Consider the following 23,007-nt stretch of genomic DNA (forward strand, 5'->3'; position numbering starts at 1 on the left):
AGAAAAAGGCGAAGAAGATCGTGATCTGCTGGAATTAGCTAGGTTGTTGAAACAAGAGGAGAAGGTGATTCAACCACACGAGGAGCGAGTCAAGATGGTAATCCCAAGTACCGCCGAGGTCAGAAGGGAAATGAAAGTTGAGGCCGCTTCAGAGGCAAGTCAAGAGCAGAATGGTAGCCCTGTTGAAAGAGCAGGTTGATATCTTCACCTGGTTGCATCCAGATACACCAGGGTGGAATACCCATGTTATGAGGCACGAGCTACCATCGAGAGAAGACTATCCTCCAGTGAAGAAGAAGGCCGGTGCCACGGATCAAAGGGCTACGGTGACTTTGTTTCATGATATGACTCATCGTGAAAGCGAATGCCATGTTGATGACATGATGACAAAGTCCCAAGCAGAAGAGGGGCACCCGGTGGACTTGATCAAGTTGTTTGACCGGTTGAGATAACTCATACTGTTGAGTCTAAGTCAGTGTACTTATGGATTGCTGTCCGGTGAGCTGCCGAGGCTTGTGGTGGGCAAATCAGAGGAATCGAGGTCGATCCTGTGAAAAAAGAAAAAAAAAGAAAAAAAGAACAGTGCAATGAACGCCTGAACCAAAAACAAATAAAAAAGAAAGAAATCAAATGGTCAGGTGGAATGATGGCTGCCAAGGGGCATGGAAAAATGAAAAAAGAATAAGTTGCAGGAACCTCCGATTCTAACATCTTCCTTGAAAGAAACAACTGTTAATCTAGTATTTGACAACCCTTAGGGGGTCTATGAGGTGTATCGGGTCAGCATGACTAGCTTCGTCGAAAAGAGCATGCAATTTACCTAAGCAAAAAGTTTATCGACTGTGAAACAATACACTCACTGTTCGAGAAAACTTGATGTACTTTGGCATAGACTGCTCGCCGACTGAGACAGTATGCTGGTTCATACCACCTTGTGGATGTCCAAAATGGATCTGATCAAGTATGTGCTTGAGGAGATAGCGTTGAACGGACGGGTTGCGAGAGGGCAAATGGTGTCGACTGAATACGATATTCGGTATACCTCCCAGAAAGCAATCAAGAAGAGGGTATTGTATGGTTATCTCGCCCAACAACCCATCGATGATTCTCAACCAAGGAAGTTTGAAGTCCCTGATGAGGACATCTCGAGGTACTCAAATCGAAAGATTGAGAGTGACCGATCCCGGAGGAGGGGCCTGACCCTGAATCCGAACGGATTCTGATGTCTGATGGGGAGAGTTTAAAGTGAGTGAGCTAGTGCTTCCCCGATAACATTTGAATGCACCAACGATGGTGGCTGAGTACGAAGTTGGTATCCTGAGTGTCGTACTTCGGTACGTGCATCTACTGGGGCAACGCCTTTCTCACTCCGGTATGGGATGAAGGTTGTACTACCATTTGAGACTCAGGTATCGTCATGGGGTCCCGTTGGACGTAGACTTGAAAAGGCTGAGTGGATGAGGACTCGGTATGACGCGTTGAGCCTGATTGAGAAAAGAGTTCGACAGTTACTTGTCGTGGGGCAGTTGTACCCAGTAAATGAAGCGTGTTTTTTAACCGAGAAGTGCGACCTCGTGGGTAGCATGGAAGAGATGTGGTGTTGAAAAGGATCCTTCCTCCTCAACGATCGTGGGGCAAGTGGATAAACAGTTATGAATGTCCATTCGTGGTCGAGAAGGTCTCCTCTGACAGAGCCTTGTGATCGATGACCACGAATGATGAAGATTTTCCATTCCCTGTGAATGCGGATGCAGTTAGAAGATACTTCGTGAAAAAAATTGACCCGCTGGACAAAAAGAAAAGTCCAGGCAAAAAAGGGCATCCCGGCGAACCAAGGAAAAAGAGAAAAGGTTCGGGCAAAAGTTAGGGATAATGAAAAAACTGTACACCCGGCAAGTCGAAAACCCCACAAGGGCGACTTGGGCAAAAAAGGGTATCCCGGTGGACTGAAACCCAAAAGGGCGGTCCAGGCAAAAGAGGGATTGAAACGAACAACTGCGTCCGGCATGATCGTTTGTGCTTGAGATATGACTTGGCTAGTCTCCGACAGAGATCGATCGGAAGCGTCTTGTTCAGAAGACAGAAGGTGAGGAAAGTCTTGAGGACATATGGGGTATAACCGAGTTGGAACCCGATGAGATCATGGTTTCACATTGCCATTAGGATAGATTTTTTTCTTTTGTGCGCAATCACCTCTTTCCAGGGTTTGCCTCCTGTGTGTTGCTCAGTATTGAGCCATCCTTTTGTGTTTCAGTCAATAAAGCGTGTGTTCAGTCAAATAAATTTTTGTTTTTGTGTCATTACTGGCTTTGATTGCGAAAACATCCGTTCGTTTTGATAAAGAATACTTGCGTTTTGAAACATAGAGGTCCCTTCCGAGGCATGCTTATAAGATTGAAATCTAGAAATCTTATTCGGAAGTTTGAGCGACTAAAATGTTGAAGTGTTGGCACGCCTGGGGCACGCTTTTATCTAACAATCTCTTGTGCAGGTACTGTTAGATATCTTCATTCGCTGGCAAGTAGTGATATGAAGCCTGTTGACAAAAGATCCCCACAGAGTCCAACCAGGGGCAAGGGATAGACGAACAATGAAAGGACGGTGAAGGATTACGACGACGATCCTGGAGGGTTAATCAAGAAGACTCTTCAAAGTCTAAGGACTGGAAAGTTTGTATGAATCCCAGGAATTCGATCTTCGTGGGATGGGCCAGAAAAGTCCAGATGAGCCTGGGAGTTCTCAAAAGTGGAAAGTCAACACTGTGGTAGGATGGTGAACACCAGTGTTCGACGAATCGAAGGGCGGCCCGTGTCCGATAGGCTGTATTTCCCCCAATAGGTTTGAGAGTGTCATCTCCCTAGCAGATTCGAGATCAGTGCCTCCTCAGCAAGCCTGAAGGTTACCATATCCCCAGCGGAGTTGTGATTCTGAAGTTGTCTTCCCAGCAGAGTTTGTGTTGATGGTTCTCCCCCAGCAAGGTCCCCAAGCAGATCGAGTCCGGTGAAATCATCCCTAGTAGAGGTAAGGGTTGGTTGCCTCTTCTAGCAGAGTAATCTCCATGCAATTCGGGTTCGATGGAGTTCATCCCCAGCGGGGATTGTCTTCCCCCAGCAGGGTGGAAATTGACGTGATAACGAGATCTTCAGCGCAGTTATGGGAGCTCCCCGGTGTTGTCTCTGGAGGAGACGTGTGTTTATGCATCCATCATTTAGACAAGCATAACATATTGCATCATTAGTGCATAGCATTTCCATGATCATGGGGCATTGTGTAAAAAAAAAAAAAAAAAAAAAAACTCATGCATCAACATTGCAAACATGTCCAGTAGCCCTAGGCAGTGGTGACCAGCCGAGATTGGGTTGTTGGAAAGAGTTTAGCATCGCGCCATTGGATCGGCTTCAGAGTTGGGTTCCCCAGCATGGTTGAGAGGTTGGTGTTTTCTCAGCAAGCGACTCCTTAGTCGAGCGGGTATCCCCAGCAGTGCCACTCCCCGAAGCTAGCAGCATCTTGCAAACCTGGCTCTACCCAGTAGCCTCTTAGTAGATGTGGGTGTGTCTGATCTCTCCATGTAGAGTCTACCCCTTAAGCAGAAAGTGTCCATCCTTTCCTGCCATTTCCCCACTGAGATACATCCTCGTGGATGACGGTTGCTTCCGTTCCCTCCCTCACGGGACGGGTTTCCCTATCGAATTTTTTCCTCGTTAGGATGAGTCTTGATTCAGTCTGCCTTTTTGGATCGATCCTAAATTGGCTTCCCGTTGACTGTTTCTTGTACTTCCCTGGGGCATAAATGAATAGTTGCTCACTAACCGGCACTCATTCATCTTATCCTCAGCGGAATTTGTTGGCCTCTACCTACAAACCGGTAGCTGTAAGTCCTATCTTCGTGGTTTTCTACCTACAAGCCGGTAGTTGTAAAATCCCACTTTCATCCCCTAGCAGAGGTAGCCTTTGTGGTTCATTCTGTTTGCTGGTTTTCTACCTACAAATCGGTAGTTGTAAAATCCCACGTTCTCCCCTTGGTGGAGTTGACCCTTTGTGCTCATCCTAGTTGATGACGGTTACTTTTCCGTGGCCTCTACCTACAAACCGGTAGCTGTAAGTCCTATCTTTGTGGTTTTCTACCTACTAGCTGGTAGTTGTAAAATCCCACTTTCGTCCCCTTGGTGGAGTTAACCCTGTGTGCTCATCCTATCGATGACTGGTTACTTTTCTGTGGTTTTCTACTTACAAACCGGTAGATGTAATCCCCTCTTTGCAGTTATCAGTATCCAGTTTGCGGTATTGATATTCTTGTCCCCTCTGGATACTTGCCTTGATCAAGCAGTATTGTCCCCAGTGGGCCTTTCTCACTTCCCTTTGGATATTTGCTCTGAGTTGGCAACTTTATCCTCTTTTGATTGGTCATTTTTGCATACCTAGTCCTGGTACCCCGATGCCTTTCCGTTTGGTTGTTTATCCATTTAACAACCTACAACCCGGTTATGGATAATCTTCCGTGCGAGTGTGTTATCTACGTTTTGACGGCTATAGATAATATATCTCATGCACTCTCTGGTCAGTCTTTTGATTGTTTTCTCCAGCAGAGTAAGATTCGTATTCCTCGTGGAAACGGATGCCCATCCTTTAACAAGTTTGCCTTCGCTCTCTTCAAGATGATGTCGGTCGTTTATCCATCTAACAACCTACAACCCGATTATGGATAATCTTCCATGCGAGTGTGTTATCTACGTTTTGACGGCTATAGATAATATGTCTCATGCACTCTCTGGTCAGTCTTTTGATTGTTTTCTCCAGCAAAGTAAGATTCGTATTCCCTATGGAATCGAATGTCCATCCTTTAACAAGACTGCTTTTCTAGCCCTCTTCAGGATGTTGAGTGTTTTGGAACACAAACCAATTCACGTTTGGTCGGTCACCCGTTTCATACCTACAACCCGGTATCCTTGGTGTTCCTTCCTGTGTTGCTCACTGTCGTGACCTTGTTCCCCAGTGAGATCCCCTGCAAGTGTGTATCCTTGCCCTGACACATGTAAATGTCAGTATCCTGTCAGCACCCGCGTGTGTTGTCTTCCTTGGTGTCGGTAAACACCATCTTTCGGTGCTTTCCCAGTCATGCGTAAGTGTCTGGTCTTCTTTGATGTCGGTAAACATCATCTTTCGATGTTCGTAACGTCGTCCCTTCCCTAGTGAAGTTCCTCCTCTCCGTTGGTGTCGATAAACGTCGAGTTTTTCCCAATTATCCGTTGATGATTTGGTTGTGTTCGCTCTCCCCAGAAGAGTCCTCCTCTCCGTTGGTGTCGATAAACGTCGAGTTTTTCCTATGCGTCCGTTGGCGTATAGTTGATATCTTTCCCCACAGGGTCTTCCCCAGTTGAACCTCCTCTCCGTTGGTGTCGATAAACGTCGAGTTTTTCCTAGTCGTCCGATGATGTCTAGTTGCTTATCCCTCACAGATCATTCATTAATGGCTGTTGATTCCCCTCAGAGTTTCCTCCTCTCCGTTGGTGTCGATAAACGTCGAGTTTTTCCTATGCGTCCTATGGCGTATATTTGTACCCTTCCCCAAGTGGATTTACCTCCCCGTTGGTTTCGATAAACGTTGTGTTTTTCTCATTCGTCCGATGACGTCTGATTGTGTACCCTATTCCCATTCATTCATTAATGTCTGGTTGATTTCCCAGCCAGAATCCCCAGTAGACGTCCTATTCGGTTTCCGGTTGTGGTGCCTTTCCCTCGTGAAGTGGCTTTCTCCTTCTCCCTTTCGTCATATGACGTCTGGCTGAGTTTTCTCCTTCTCCCTTTCGTCCGATGACGTCTGGTTGAGTCTCCCTTTCGTCCTATGACGTCTGGCTGAGTTTTCTCCTTCTCCCTTTCGTCCTATGACGTCTGGCTGAGTTTTCTCCTTCTCCCTTTCGTCCGATGACGTCTGGTTGAGTCTCCCTTTCGTCCGATGACGTCTGGCTGAGTTTTCTCCTTCTCCCTTTCGTCCGATGACGTCTGGTTGAGTCTCCCTTTCGTCCTATGACGTCTGGCTGAGTTTTCTCCTTCTCCCTTTCGTCCGATGACGTCTGGTTGAGTCTCCCTTTCGTCCTATGACGTCTGGCTGAGTTTTCTCCTTCTCCCTTTCGTCCTATGACGTCTGGCTGAGTTTTCTCCTTCTCCCTTTCGTCCTATGACGTCTGGCTGAGTTTTCTCCTTCTCCCTTTCGTCCTATGACGTCTGGCTGAGTTTTCTCCTTCTCCCTTTCGTCCGATGACGTCTGGTGGAGCCTCCCTTTCGTCCTATGACGTCTGGCTGAGTTTTCTCCTTCTCCCTTTCGTCCTATGACGTCTGGCTGAGTTTTTTCCTTCTCCCTTTCGTCCGATGACGTCTGGTTGAGTCTCCCTTTCGTCCTATGACGTCTGGCTGAGTTTTCTCCTTCTCCGTTGGTGTCGATAAACGTTGAGTCTCCCTGTCGTCCTATGACGTCTGGTCGAGTCTTCCCATTCATCCTATGATGTCTGGTTACCTCTCCGTTGGTCTTGGTAAACGTTGAGTCTTTCCCATTTCGTCCGCTGACGTATGGTTGTATCACTATCCTTCCAGCCATTCATCCTATGATGTCTGGTTACCTCTCCGTTGGTCTTGGTAAACGTTGAGTTTTTCCCCATTACGTCCGCTGACGTATGGTTGTATCTCTCTTTCCATTCATTCATTAATGATTGGTTACCTCTCCGTTGGTCTTGGTAAACGTTGAGTTTTTCCCCATTACGTCCGCTGACGTATGGTTGTATCCTTTCCTGGTTATCCCCAGTAGAGTTGAGTTACCTCTCCGTTGGTCTTGGTAAACGTTGAGTCTTTCCCATTTCGTCCGCTGACGTATGGTTGTATCACTATCCTTCCAGTCATTCATTAATGATTGGTTACCTCTCCGTTGGTCTTGGTAAACGTTGAGTTTTTCCCCATTACGTCCGCTGACGTATGGTTGTATCATTTCCTGGTTATCCCCAGTAGAGTTGATTTACCTCTCCGTTGGTCTTGGTAAACGTTGAGTGTTTCCTAGTTGTCCGTTGGCATCTAGTTGAGATGATTTTTGTTCCCATGCATCGTGTGTCGGGGTTTGGATGTGGTTGTACCTCAAAAACAAGAAAACAGAAAATTTCCCAGCAGTGTGCAAATTTCTACGGTTCTTGGTATTCAATCCCTGTTTACCCTGAAAGTCTGACAGCCGTTGCTCTCATCCGTTCGGGTTCCCAGCTGATTGAATAGGGGCAGCTGTAGCACCTCAAATTTGCACCCTACCATTGTTTACATTCATTTCATATTAGATCATAGCATAACAATGTCCACTGCATAACATTGCATTGTCCATTTGCCCAAGTGCAAGCTCAATTGATGGATTGGGTCAGACTGATCAGGAGAATCAGTCAATCAAGCAAGCATGTGCTATTTTCATTGGGACAAGGCCCTAGGGTTGATTTATCAAGCTCATATGGTCCAAGGATCATTTTGAAGTGGTTTGGCCAAAGAATGGATGCTCAGAAGTCACCAGTCATTGTTCAGTCAACCAGAAACCCTAGAAAGTCAACTGTGGTCAACTGTGCCCGATTTTATGGATTGGAAGGTGAGAAATGGTTTGAAAGGCCTCATTCATGTCCATATGAGTCTCATTTGACATACCAAAGACCAAGGTTGAAGATTGGGAGGTCAGACAGAAAGTTTCCAAAAATAGCAGGTGACTTGTGATTTCAGCTGCCCAAAATGGAAAGTTTTTCCCCTCAAGATAACTTCATCATACAAGCTTCAAATGGAATTTTGTCCAACATGAAAGTTGAAGATCTTGTTCTCACCATTCCAAAAAGTCCAAGAACTTGAAAATCCCATGTATGGTTGGAAAATTATGGCTCAGTGAATTTCAAAAATGACCCATAATCAGGAGGCCATAACTTCCACATGGTTTGGCCAAATTGCAAGTTCTTTATATGCACAAACTCCATTTGACATGTACTTTCATGGTGCATAATTGGATTTTCTCAAAAATGGCCAAGGCAAAAAGTCACTTTTCAACTGGACAGTTAAATTGGACCAAGGGCAAAATTGTCCAACTTTCAAAATAATTGGAATTTTTGAGTGGGGATTTTTGCTACACTTCATGAATGGCATTTAAAATGTGTTGGAATCATCACTTCATGCCTAAGGCTTGTAATTTGAGATTTGGCTTGAAAAATGAAATGGTTAAATTTGGACATAAACCATACACATGTGAAAATGCAAATTACACATCCAATGAGAGTGAGGCAAGTGGCAATGGATCACACATGGTATTTGGGGGTTGCATGAGCTGTCAAATAGGTGACAATGAGCTGTCATTGAAAATTCCCATTTTTGCCCTCACTTGAAAAATTAGCACTTTCATTAACAATTCCAATTTGCATAATTACATGATTAAGGGATGATTAAGCTATCATATATAAACCTAAACACTTGGTAATCATAACAGAAAATCACTTTTACCAAGATTGGATCTCAAACTTTCCAAATTCTCAAGTTTTCTCTCAAGAACATTGAACTTCAAATCCACAATTCTTCATCAAATCTCAACCAATTTTCGAGATTCTTTTTGCATTGAATTCCTCTCATCATCTTCTCAAACTGTTTGTGGAGTTTGGATTGGGAAAAGCTTGGAATCGTGACTGTGCAAAGGAACATCATCAATGGTGAATTTGGATTGTGAGCACTAGGAGCCAAGGAAAGTGGATTTGAACGCATCAATCAGCTTCACTATCTCTCTTCCTCATCTGTTTCGTGAATTTGGAGCTCAAAGCATCAGGAACAACTCTGCCATAGCCAGGTTTCGAATTTTTCGAATCGCTCCAATGCTTTAATTATTATATGCATTCTGTAGTGTGTTGGTTGTAGAGCACGGTGATGGTTTTAGATTTGCAAATGATGAACTATAGGCTGGTAAATCTGGAATTGGAGTTTCAATGTCAAACCCTAATTGATTCGATTCGCATGATTTAGGAGCAGTTAGGTTACAATAAGTTGATATTCGTATTCTACATGTTCATACGGTCCGAACGGCTATCCATTTGTGAATTTCTGTGATGCTTTGATGTTCTTCGTTTTTTGAGTTTCTGGAAAAATGTTGAAGGAAAACGATGATGAATGCTCATTTGATCTTCAAAACCATTTGAATTTTCAAACTAGCTGTTTCCCGCTCCCGCCATGCTTAATTACAAATATGCCATTGTGATTTTCTAATTATTCATAATCATGTTCAAAAATTCATAAAAAATTGTAGAAAATTCAGAAAAATGTGAGAATTTTTGTGCTGACTTTGTTGTTGAGTGTAGGATTTTTTTGACCTATTGGTCAAAGTTGTGCATGGCAAAAATATTGTTTGACTTAGGCTTATTTCACATGTGTTCAAATTTGATACATTTTACCATTTGGTTCATGAAATGCTCATAGTGTTAAATAAATGCCTGGAAATTTTTGTGATGATTCTTGACTGATTGATGTTCATTTCCATGTAAATTTCATGAATTTTTGATACCTGGCCATTGAGATATGAATTTTGGAACTTAGGTGTGACAATTTGTGTCACACCTCTTGATGTCAACTTGCTGGATTTAATTGAGTGGTCTATACTTGTTAGAATGAAATGAAATTTTGCATGGTGAATCATTAACATGTTGAGATGTTGTATGAATTTTTGTAGAATTTTACATTGCATTTTCAAATTGATTGTGATTTTTCATCTCTGTTGGTCAAATATGCAAGTCCATGTGGTATATGTTTGTAATTTTGATGTGAAATGCTCATATGGTATTGGATAATCATGAAATTTGGCATGCTTGTAATAGACACATGATGTGACATCCCTGTTTTGGTCCCACTCATTTATTTGCTGTTTTCATTGAGTTATGAATTTTTGAAGTGAGTGCATGTGTTGATAGTGTGAATTGGAGCATATAATTGTGTCTGTTTTTGTTGATTTTTATTGACATGGTTCCCTTTGCCCAATTAAGCTGAAATTTGGTGTGCCATACCTGGATTAGGTCCTGTTTAGGTGTAATTTATTTGAGAATTTTTGAAGTTGTTTTGATGTGGATTTGAATGCAATAGCTCTGTTTGCATGTTTGGTGCTTCATTTGAACTAATTTGCCTTGTTTTGTGCATAACATGAGCATGATGAATGATATAAACATGAGACCAAGTGTGTTTGCTCTTGTTTGACATTAATTTGACTTTGGTTTGTGAATACCTTGCTGTTTAGGGATTTTTATTGCCTTTGGACCCTAGGCTTAGCCTAGTGGTCTTGTTGCTAATATTTGCTTGATTTTTCAGGATCAAAAGCATAATGCACATGGAGAATGAATCAAGTTAAATGCAATTGATGTTGTTTGATGTTTGTACACTAACATAACATTGTTTTGTAGGTTATGAAGTTTGGGTTTGAACTTTGAGCTTGCTTTGTTGTGCATTGATCTGTATAGATTAACTGATTGAACTTTTGCTGTGTAGTTTTGTCTGTCTGAGTACTAACTGTGTTTGACTGTTTCCAGGTACTTTTAGTTGCTCAGTTCCTTGTGAACTTTTGCTTTGCTTTGCTTAAGCAACTTGCATTGAGGTAGGTCCTCTTGACTTCATGTAGTCTGGAGACCCGGCTGTTACCGGGCCGGACAAATAAATGTCTGAAGTCCTCCTTAAGAGGCAATGATTGTGATTGTTTAATTTTGTGCCTAAGCAGGTAAAGTCCTTAATCAAGGCAATTGGTGGAAGGTAGGGATAAGCAATCTATCCCCCACTATTCAGTTGAGTCTTCTCCTTGCTCCCATTACATGGTTGTAGCATTGAGACCCAAGCCCAAGATCTCGTGCAGTGCACATTGTGTCAGAGTCTCTGAGTATAGAAGGGTTCCCCCATTCTGGACCCATGCTCATTTGTCAGAAGCTCTCCCTGGTCAGGGATAAGAGCTGTGAGGTCTGATCCTTACTTCATCCTTTCATCTGCTTCACCTTAGCCCCTCAATGGCAAGGTTAAGAGCAAAAACAGCCTGTACAGATGACTTGCTGAGGCAGTCAAACCTATTGATTGAGCCCCCTTGTTTGGTTATAGCGTGTGCTATGTGGATATTTGATTGACATGCTTGTTTGAGATGCTTGTTCTCATTTGATGTGTGCTTGCTTCTTTCGTGCTTAGGATAGGTTGGCCCGTGTGCCAGTTAGCTAGAAACCTTAACTTAGGGTTGACTTTGCATGACAACATCTAGGCTCGAGTCGTAGTCTCCCTAGTGTTGTGTCTCCCTCTGTTATCTGGTTAGGCTAGATCCTTGTCCCTGCGTAGGGGAACTACATCGCCCTGATCTTCACACTAGATGAAGTATGTAGGCAGGAGATTGAGCTGATCTCTCCGGGCAACCTTTTTCTTTTTTTGCGTGTGTTTACTTGTTATCTGATTGTGTGTTTTGGGTTCGGATGCCGACGTAAGCCCAGTGATTGGCTGTCGGGCTCCACGTTTTCCGTTTTCATGTTTTAGTTCGGATGCCGACGTAATTCCGTCAAGTGGTTGTCGGGCTCCATGTTTGCCATCTGTTTTGTATTGTTTGGCGTGCGTAAGCCGAACTACAATGGCTCTGATTCTTGTTCCAGACAAGATATGTAGGCATAAGGTGCGATACCTTATCGAGCTCCCTTCTCCTAACCCCACCTGCGTTCCCCGTGTGTGTGTGTGATGTTTTAGCAACCTATTCTTTATTTTAGAACGTGGATCCCTAGGAGTACCTAGGACGTGAGGGGTGCTAATACCTTCCCCTTGCGTAACCGACTCCCTTACCCTTTCTCTTTGGTCGCAAGACCATTTCCTTTCCAGGTTTCTCTGAGCGTTTCCTTTCCCTATCTTGGGATAAATAACGCGCAGTGGCGGCTCTGTGTGTGTTTTGTTTTCGAGCCTCGCCGGTTTTTCGCGTAATGCGACAACAGCGAAGTCTGAACATCTTCCATATTGACTATCAAATCTACAGCTTCCCCACCTTCCACATTGTTCACCATGGGCCCACCATGTTGAGGCATAAGGTTATTCACAACATTCGGGACAGGAGCAAAGTTGATTGTTTTAGCATCAATCAGATCCTGGACCTTATGATGGAAAGCCCGACAATTTTCAATATGATGCCCTGGTGCACCGGAGTGAAAGTCACAACGGACATTGGCATCATACCCAGCAGGTATCTTTGTTAACAGAGCCATGGTGCGCAGTTCAATAAACCCCAACCTGAGCAGTTCAGGAAGCAATTCAACGTATGTCATCGGCAATAGGTCGAAACGACGATCTGACATTCTCTGTCTCGGCTGAAACGAGCGTTGTTGTTGTTGTTGTGGTGGTCCTCTCTGTTGTTGTTGCGGTTGAGTTGTTGGGATGGTCACAGCAGCAACCTGACGATACTGTCCTCTGTTTATATTCCTTCTGTGTTGCACAACATTAGTTTCACCCTCTCTCCTTCGGGGTGCCCCAGAAAATGGCTTCTTAGAACTGGAAGATGAGGAACCAGAATCTTGAATTTTACCTGCTTTGATAAGACTTTCAGTCCTCTCTCCACAGATAACAACGTCAGAAAAGCTACCGAACGGGCAACTTCCCATACGGTCCATGAACACACCCTGCAGTGTTCTGATGAACATATCTGTCAGCTCTCTCTCCAACATTGGAGGTTGCACTCTTGCAGCTAACTCACGCCACCTCTGGGCGTACTCCTTGAAACTTTCACCAGATTTCTGAAACAAACTCTGCAGTTGGGTTCTGCTCGGAGCCATATCTATGTTGTGCTTATACTGCCTCAAGAAGGCTTCACCCATATCTCTCCAGCTTCTAACAGATTCTCTCTTCAATGTACCAGTCCAAAGACGCTCCATACAAGCTGTCTTGGAAAATATACATCCACATTTTCTCATCATCTGTGTATGCAGAGATCTTTCTGTAATAAGCTTGCACATGAGTGTGAGGACAAGAAGTGCCATTATATTTGTCAAAAGATGGCGCCTTGAATTTGTAAGGAATTCTCAGCCCATCAACCAATCCCATGTTGGTTACATCAAATCCCAAAGAGTTCTGACACTCCATGGCACAGATTTTCTCAGCTAGGGCATCAACCTTCCTATCCCTCTCTTCAGTTCTTACAACTTCATCATCCTCACTGAGGAGAGTAAACATGTCTTCCTGTCTGTCAACCAACGGAGCAGGATGGCGCACCGGAGCACGGGTTGCTCTAACATTAACAGTCTCTTGAGCAATAGGCTGTCCATTGATTCTGATACCCCTCAGTTCATCACCCACAACATAGTTGTTGACGGGGATAGTAGCAGCAGCAACGTTGTCATTAACAGGGGCCCCTTCTGGTGAAGCACGGTTGACAGGTGGAACCACAGCTTCCTGTCTCTGGGCTAAGGCTCGCAGCTCCTCTTGCCCTTGCATGACCCCTTGCATCATGCTCATAAACTGGGCCATGTTAGCCCTCATCTCTGCCAATTCAGCCTGAACTTGATCCATACTTCTCTGTTGATTCAGTCGTGTAGCGTAGCGGTGCGGACGAAGATCAGCAATCCTGCCTAAAACAGGAACCAAAATGAGAAGTCTTGTTCAAGAACACCTGTAATGCAAGAATGATATGTGTATGATGCGTATGATGCATATGCTATGTTCATTTCTCAGGCATTCAAGAGTCTTATTCATCTTTTGATAAATGGCAACCTGCAATATAAACAACAAAGAAGCAACCTACACAGGATGATGAGCACAAGTGAACCATCAACGATCTCATCTATAAACATGAGCAATAAAGATCATACAACATAGTTCAATCAAGGATTCAAATCATCAGAGTACAACAATGAATCCCATCCAACAATCCTGGAGGTGATCCTTAACATAAACAACAGATACAATCTAAGAAAGTCCTCCAGGAATGAGAGTCTTCAGGTACTGGCACTGATCAATCAACAAGTCACACTCTGAACACTCAGGTAAAGGAGTGAGCTTCTCCTTCAGTTGCTCCCTGAGTTCCACTACTTCTCCTCTGAGTTGGCTCTCTGATGCATGCCTTAGGTCCACTTCCTTCTTCAACTGAGCATCTTTGTCCCTAAGCTGCTTTTCCAAGTCTCGTATCTTCTTTTGGTAATTGGCCTCCGCTTTTTGCAACCTCAAGCGTTCATGGCGTTCTTCATTCAACATTGTCTCTATCTCCTCATAGGACCTCTTTCTACTCTTCAATCTGCTAGCACTATCTCCTTGCACTCCCTTGAGTTTATGAGCCAAGTTCAACTTACCAGCTTTGGCTTTGTAAAGCTCCATCTGGATATCTTGCTCTTTCCCTTTCAACTGGCGATTCTCCATTAAAGCTCGTTTGTAATACTCAGCAGGCACATTCTCAGAATGTATCAAAGGTGGTTGCTCTTGCAATGGTTCCATCCTATCATATGGTAACAACAAAGTTCCAACTCTATCCTTGACCCACTCAATGTAGGCAGGCATAGCAACGACAAACTTCCTCCCTAAAACAGATCCATCTTTGACACCAATGTTCTTCCAAGCTCTTCCCAACTGCTCCAATCTAGCTGGGTCACTCCGCTTCTCAAAGTACACACTCTCAGCTATTTCAGCATCTAGTGGTCTTTCATTCATGACAAAGCCCAACTGACGGAGAGAAAGAACTGGGTTGTAGTTGATGCAAACCTTAGTTCCTATGAGTGGAACACTACGAAACCCTCCACAACTCATAATGACATTACGCATATTAAACCGGTAAGCTTGCCACTTGATATCATAGGATGTGAGAGACATGATCCTCTGAGTCCACTTATGAGTGCTCTGAGTATCCACAAAAGGTCCACTGGTTGGCAGAAAGGACAAGAACCACTTGAGTAGCAAAGGGAGATAACACCTGATAGCTCCACCCTTACCATGCCTGCTGTATATAGCATAATAAGTGTCAGCTAACAAGGTAGGAACCGGGTTTCCTCCGATGAAAATAGTGATTGCTGCAAGGTCCACAAAATTAGGCATACTCGGGAACAAAACAACCCCATAAATCATGATAGCCAACTGAGCGTTGAAAGCTTCCCAATTTCCTCTCTTTGCTTCTTCCTTAGCTATTCTCACCAGGTACTTCAAGGACAAACCCACAACATCACCACTTAATTTCCAATTATCACTCACCTCCTTGATACTCAAATAAAGAGCCTTAGCAACAACCCTGAAATCCACCTCCTTTGGTACATCCAAGAAAGGTACTTGGTATCTGATCGGGACATTCATCAGAATGGAATACTCTTCAAGAGTGGGTGCTAACTGGTAGTCCTGAAAAGTGAAACAACGGAGCTCTGGATCATAGAACTGTAAGAGAGTCTGCAACGGTACTGGATCTACCACCATCTTCAACAGTGCCAGAATATCCCCATACTGATCATCAAACACCTTCTGATTACAACCGGTCACCAGATTACCCAACTCTGCCAAAGATGTCAGCGACTCACGGTAAAAGCTGTAGGTGCAAATCTTCCTCTTCAACTCTGGAATGGCTGCCATCTCTCACTGTGAACAGACTCCTGAATGAACCTGAGAAATGATATGCATGAGCAAATTAGCTTTTTTTCTTTTCCTTTTTTTTCATCGTTTTTTTTATGAAAATAAACATGCTATGATGCAAATGATGAGACCATGACTGGTTGGCTGTGTATCACGAGGCACAGGTTCAAAACTTCGGCATCGGAACCGGAAGCCACAAATCAAGATCATCTGGAACCCAAGGTCATCTGGAACCCATACTTCAGAATCAAGTCACCAACATGACCCAACAAAAGTCACCAACAGGACACGGTCACCAACAGATCAAGTCACCAACAGTACCTGTAAAAGATTCATTCCCTCCCTACTCATGGGTGTCATCTAGGCCAGGGTAAGGTCAAGAGAAACACAGGATAAATGATCCTTTCAAGAATATCATCATATGCACACCAGGTGTATGCAACGATAATACCCCATCAGAATCTGAATTGCTCGTGATATCATGTTCCGCTAAGTGGTGCCACACCACCCGCTTCCCATGAATCACTCTATTCCTAGGTGTCCTAAAGTTCACTCATAGCCTGGGTATTGGGCCTTTTACCTCTTGTAACTCCCACCCCACAGAGCAACAGATACACAGCCAATACAATGATAATATGATGCATGCAAACACATAATGCACATATATACAATCACAGCATAATCATAAATGCAATAAATAAAGCAGTAAAAGCAACCACAACTATCCTAAAGAGCGCTAGGACTGACTCGCTTAGGGAAGATGGACCAGCAAGAGGTTAACTTCTTATTAGTCCCCAGCAGAGTCGCCAGCTGTCGCATTACGCGAAAAACCGGCGAGAAAAAAGACACAGAGCCTCCACCGTGTGTTATTTATCCCAAAGGAGGGAAAGGAAACGCTCGAAGTAAACCTGGAAAGGAAATGGTCTTACGACCAGAGATTGATAGGTACGGGAGTCGGTTATGTGAAGGGAAGGTATTAGCACCCCTACGCATCCATCGTACTCGACGGGATCCATGCTCAGAAAGAATAGAAGAAAGGTTGCTAAATAACTGCTCAAAACTGCACACACACTGGAAGGAAACATAGATGAAAGACGGAAGAAAAGGACTCGGCAGGATGTCGCATCCTGGGCCTACGTAGTTTGTCAGACACAAACATCAGAGTCGACGTAGTTCGGGGGAACTAGGGAACGTGCTCGCTAGGACGTCGCATCCTATGCATACGTATCTTCTCTAACCAAAGAAAGAATCAAAGCACTCGTAGCTCGGCTAACGCACGCCGAAACAAGACGCTAAAAGGAGACGCTGAGACGTCAAACGAGACACACAACAGGAAACAGAATGCCAATCAATGGGCTTACATCCAACTCCGAACAAAACAAACAAACAAGGAAACCGAATGCCAATCGCTGGACTTACATCAGAATCTAAACAAACAAACACACACGGGAAACCGAATGCCAATCGCTGGTCTTACATCTGACTCCAAACAAACAAACACACACGGGAAACCGAATGCCAATCGCTGGGCTTACATCAGACTCCAAACAAACACACAAGGAGGGTCTCGATTACAACTAGGGCAAGAGAAAAGGGAGGTCTCAATCGCAACGAGGGCGAGAGAAAAGAATTAGAGATTAGTCGTTAGTCAAACTCGACAAGACATCGCATCTCGTGCTTACGTATCTCATCTGAACATGAGAATCAGAGTTGCCGTAGTTCGGCTAAACTAGTTCTGTTTGTTTTGTGTTTTTTAGGTGAACAACGACACTACGCCATCTACCAGATGCTCGACCTTTGGAGACTTACTCACCTGTAGTAGAAGGAGTCAACGTGTCCTTAAGAGAAGATAATGTTTGTTTGTGTTTTAGGAAAGCTCACGCAAGAAAGGAAGTCCTAGACGAAGGAACAGTGCTACCTTAATTGACATGTAAACGAGAGACTACGCGAAGTCTAGCAATCCTATGGGGATACAATCATACCACATAGAAACATATAGCATAAAGTAAACACACCAACAAGGGGCTCACACATCCAAGGGTGAGGCTTTAGTCAAGGGGTCATATCAACCTTGACAAACAAGCCAACTGGAAAGGTATCTGAGGGCTCTTAACCACTGACATTGACCATCAGGGTGAGCAGATGAAAGGGTGATGAGGATAAGACCTCATAGCTCTTAACCCGGGCCTGGGTGAGCTCCAATCAATGAAAACGTGGGAGTCCAGAATGAGGAACTCTATTCCACTTGACTGACTCTATATACAATGATCTTGGGTGTTTATTCAAATGCATCAGCATGTAGTGCGAGCAAGATGAAAGACTCAACTGAATAGCAGGGGACTGACTGCTAGCCCCTTCTATCTGCCAATTGCCTATTCACTTAGGAGGTCTTGAGATACAAGGCACAAATATAAACAAGCACAAACATTACCTCTTAAGGAGGACTTCAGACAGGTGCCTGCCAAAAGATGGCAGGACTTCCAGACTACATGGAGATTAGAATGGTTACCTAAGTGGTATGCCAACCACAAGCAAATCAAAGCAACTTAAACAACGAGTTAAAGCGGCTAAAGTACCTGTAAGAAAAGCTAAACAATCAGTACTATGTTCAGACAAACAACCAATCAGTCAACAGTGTTACAACTCAATATGCACACAAGTCAAGCTTTATGACTCAAGAATTCAAGTGATTCCACCATACTCCATGAACCTACAACACAAAGGATTAGTGCACAAAGTAGCTTGCATCTCATGAAGTGAGATTACATTAATCATTAAGATTAGAAGCTTGAACCTGAAATACAAAGCTTAAAAAGTGAGTATAAACCACTAGCACCAAGGCTAGGGTCAAAGGTAAGGCAAAAAGTCAAAACAGCAACCAATATTCAACATGAAGCTTATTTAATTTATCATGAACATGTCCTAAAAAGGACCAAATCAAAAGCATTAAGCAAAGTCACCTCATGAGCAAAATATGGCAAAGGCAATTTCAAAGCACACCATTGGTCATCAAGAATCAAAATTCCATATTAAAACAGAAATGACTCAAACAATCATGAAAATTTTTATGAGCAATCAACATGTTAAGCACAATTATCATGCCAAAAATTATAAACAGAAAAGCTAAATTGGCCAGGCAATGAAAATGAACAAGATCAACATCAAATTGTGTGACACACATTGTCACACCATACATCCACATGCATAAAACAAAGATGAAAAATGCTAAAAATGTCAAACCAAATCTCACAAATCATGTATCATGTTGGGAATCAGCACACAAAATTTCATGGCAATTGGATCATTATTGAGCATTTCACATCAATTTGAATGAGGCATGTCACATATGTATACATGCTCAAAGAATCAACCACACTTAAAATTCCAGAAGTGGTAAAATCATGAAATCACCTTATAAAAATAGTAGACATCTCAAGGATCATGTAGAAAAAAATTGGAAATGATTTGGATCAGTATACTATTTTTTATCAATTTTTAAGGTTGGCATGAAATAATGAAATAAAATGAAATAAAATGAAAATATGAATTGGAAATGGAAATTTGAAAGTGCAACCATGCAGTATCGAACTGGAGACAAGCAGGTCCATAGGCGCGCTAGCATGAAACGGTCTCGTTTAGGCTATGAAAAATGAAAAAAAAGATTAAGCGCGTTCATGTGGTATCGAACACAGGATATGTGAGTAAACAGCGCATCTACAGTGACATTGCAAGCCTGAACCAGCAAACCCTAGCGCACTATTCACTCACGGCCAGGCATGGTAGAAACCACCGTCTTCTTCATGAAGACGGTGTATGAACAATGACCTCCATCAATTTTTTTTGCAGAATTCACAAAATTATATACCAAATGAAAGCTTGCAATACGTAGATCTCAAATCTATCATCATCTTAGCCTAACACACCATGAATTAGGAGAATCGAAGAAAAACATTTTTACATCCACAACTTTAATTCACCATAACTTAGTCATTTCTCAACCAAATTCCACGAAATTTACATCAGTGTGATCAGCAAGCAAAGAACTACAAGATTATATGCATAGAATCATGAATTAAGAGACTCGAAAATCACACCTCTTGAAGCTCAATCAATGGCAGCAGCGTGTTCAAGGCCTTGCAAGCTCCAGATTCACTCTATCAACCTTGTTATGAAGTCTGAAGTTGAAATTGAAGCTTGAGATGGCTTGGATCTAGCTCAGATTTGAATCTCCATTGTCATATTCTTGAGCTTCATATGCTTAATTCTCCACCAAAACCTTCGATCCACACCTTGTTCTGCACTAAATGATGATCAGAGAACACAAATATGCAAGAAAAATCAAGTGTTGTGTGGAGAAATTTTGAATTATGGTGGAGAGAAATTTTGGAGGGAAAGTTTGAATCTAGATCTAGAATGATGAAATCTAAGAAATTCTGTTAGGATTAGGGCTTTATATGCTGTGTTAATTACCATGCTAATGACAATTATCCTTGGCTAATGAAATTTTAAGAAGAAAAGAGGTGTATGACCAAATTGCAATTTCACCTCATGCATGGAAATCCCACGTGAACAGTGCACATGCACAATTCAAATACTCTTAAAATCATCCCATGCACATGTTGAAATGGTTAAAAAACTTGCATAATGCACCAAATTCAAATTAATGATTTTCCCTCCAAAAATCACATGTATGCACCAATGATCATATGAGATTTTTCCATGCAATGTCATGATAAATTTGGAAATTATAGGTCAAAAGAAACAATTTTCCAAAAGAGGCACTCAATTTGGAGTTTTAGATCAAAAGTTATGGCTTGTTGAAGTTCCATGCACACTTGGCAATGATTTGATCATATCTTCTTAACCATTCATCAGATGCTCATGATCTTGGACTTTTTGGAAATGGAAGAGAAAGATCTTCAACTGTAATGTTGGACAAAATTTCATTTGAAGCTTCTTTGATGTTGGAAAATCAAGTTGAAAGTGATCCAAAAACTTGCCATTTTTGGAAACTTGAAATTACAGGTCACTTTCCATTTTGGGAAACTTTTGATCTGGCTTCAAATTCTTCAAGGTAGATGTTTGACATGATGAATAATCCTCTTTTGGACATGAATGAAGTGTCTCAAACCATTTCTCCACCTCCTAGCCCTCAGTTGACTTGCAGTTGACTTTCATGGGCCCCAGATGACCTGGACATGTACTGATGGCTTTGAGCCTCTAACACTTGGTCAAGTTGCTTTAAAATGAACCTTGGCTCATATAATCTCTTCAAAATAGTCAAATGGACTTTTATCTCAAGGAAATGCTTGATCTCTTGCACTGAGGAATTCTCCTGATGCCAGTCTTGACTGATAAGATGCAGTGTACTATGCAATGTTAAGGTATTGTTAATGTAATGTTAATGACCTAAAAATGAAATGAATGCATGAATGTGGGGTGCAAATTTGAGGTGCTACAAGATGTACTAATAGAGAGTGGTCTCGTGGACCATCTGGTAAGGCTCAGGCTCTTGGAAGACATGGCAATAGACACTGGAAAGCCTCTAAACTCCAAGAATCTGAAGAGCATGGGGATTCTGGATAAGGTCAACGTTAGACCTACTCTGGACACCTCTTGGGAAGCCTTAAAAGATCAGAGGAACATTCCCCATGGTTTATATCTGTTCTCCAAGGAAGAACCTAAAGAGGCAATCCTCCACTATCTCCAAGGTCTGAAGGATGCAGGAGTGGATATCTCAGAATTCAATCTGAACGATCTGCGAGATAAAGCTCCAAACTTCATGAGGCATAAAAGAGGTCCCTCTGAGAAGACATCGAAGGCGAAGAAAGCGAAGCTAGGAGAATCCTCTGGATCAAGACCGCCAACACCTCTGCATGAGTCTTCTGGTAAGTCTGTCTCTCCTGCTCCCTCTGCACAAACACAACAACTTGCTTCTTCTATTCCTCTACCAACACCTCTATACACTCCATCTTAAACCCCTCCTTCAACGACCAGAATATCTCAACCACTCCCAAAATTTAACCTTACCACTACCGCCTTACCCCTATCTGAAGCTGAAAAGCTGAATGAAACCACCTCCCCATCTTCAGCCCCGGAATCACCCCCTACTTCGTCATTTCATATGACACAGAATTCTCTGACCCCTCTTCTCCCACTCTAGCCCAACTTCAAACTCAGAACCTTGCCTCACAACAACCACAACAACCTCCACCTGAACCTGAAGTAACCTCACCACCCACAGAACAACCAAACATCACTCCATCTGACGTTCAACCCTCTGACCCCAACACCTCTGACATTACCCCTCCAAACACTTCCGTTGAACCTCAAATTCTCAACCTAAGCCCTCCCACTTCTTCACCTCTACCATCTGAACCAGAAAACTCCCTGTCAACCCTAGAGGAAGCAATTATGCTGTTTGCAGGAGCATCAGTTGAAAAGGTCAAGTCTCTGACCATCAACTCTGGCATAAGTGATGATCATGCCTCTGTTAGGCCACACTGGAACAGAGTTATTGGTTGGATGACCTCTGAGACCTTCAAGCTTAAGAACCTCTCTGAGCAAGTCAGAAACGACTTTATCAGAGACGTTGAGGCAAGACTACAGGAGCGCTTAGCCAGAGAAGCTGAGGAACATGCCAGAAGGGAAGCAGAAGAAAGAGCAAGACAAGAAGAAATTCAAAGGGTTAAGGAAGCTGAAGCCAAAGCTCTAGCTGACGCTGCTGCTGCTGAAGCTGAAGCAAAAGCTGTTGCAGAAGCTGAAGCTAAAGCTGCTGCTGACGCTGAAGCTCTCCGTGCTGAAGAACAGAATGCTCTGAATCAGGGGGAGTCCTCTACTTTTGCCCCTCTGGTTCTCAAGACCCTTGAGGAGCTTCAGAAAAAGCAGAAGGAAGTCCGAGCCAGATTGGATCAACAGAACACAGTCAACGCCAACATCCAGAATCTGCTGACCCAACTGCTTCAGAGGATGCCTCCTCCTCCCAACCCTTAGGCACCTAGGATTTTCTTTGCTTGTTGCTTTGTGTTTTGTCTTTGATGTTTATGCTCTTATCTGGATATATATATATATATATATATATATATATATATATATATATATATATATATATATATATATATATATATATATAATTTTCTTCCTGCTTATTATTTTTTACTAAGTCTTTTTGATTCTGACAAAGGGGGAGAAATCAAACAACTCTGATGAAAAATTATCTAATTCCTTCAGTACTCTGCAAACATACTATTCAATAAAAATCTATCTAACACTCTTTGACTTAGAAAGTTGCAGAAGGGTATCTAGGAACCTCATTTCTTGGAAGCTCTGGTAAGAACTTCTAAACTCCCTAGCTTATCTCAGGGGGCGCTCACTTCTATCTGATATGATAAACTCTTATATCTGAATGTTTCATCTATAAATTAAGTTTGTTTTGTCATC

The sequence above is a fragment of the Lathyrus oleraceus genome, chromosome 2, assembly GCF_024323335.1.
Source record: "Lathyrus oleraceus cultivar Zhongwan6 chromosome 2, CAAS_Psat_ZW6_1.0, whole genome shotgun sequence".
Taxonomy (NCBI): domain Eukaryota; kingdom Viridiplantae; phylum Streptophyta; class Magnoliopsida; order Fabales; family Fabaceae; genus Lathyrus; species Lathyrus oleraceus.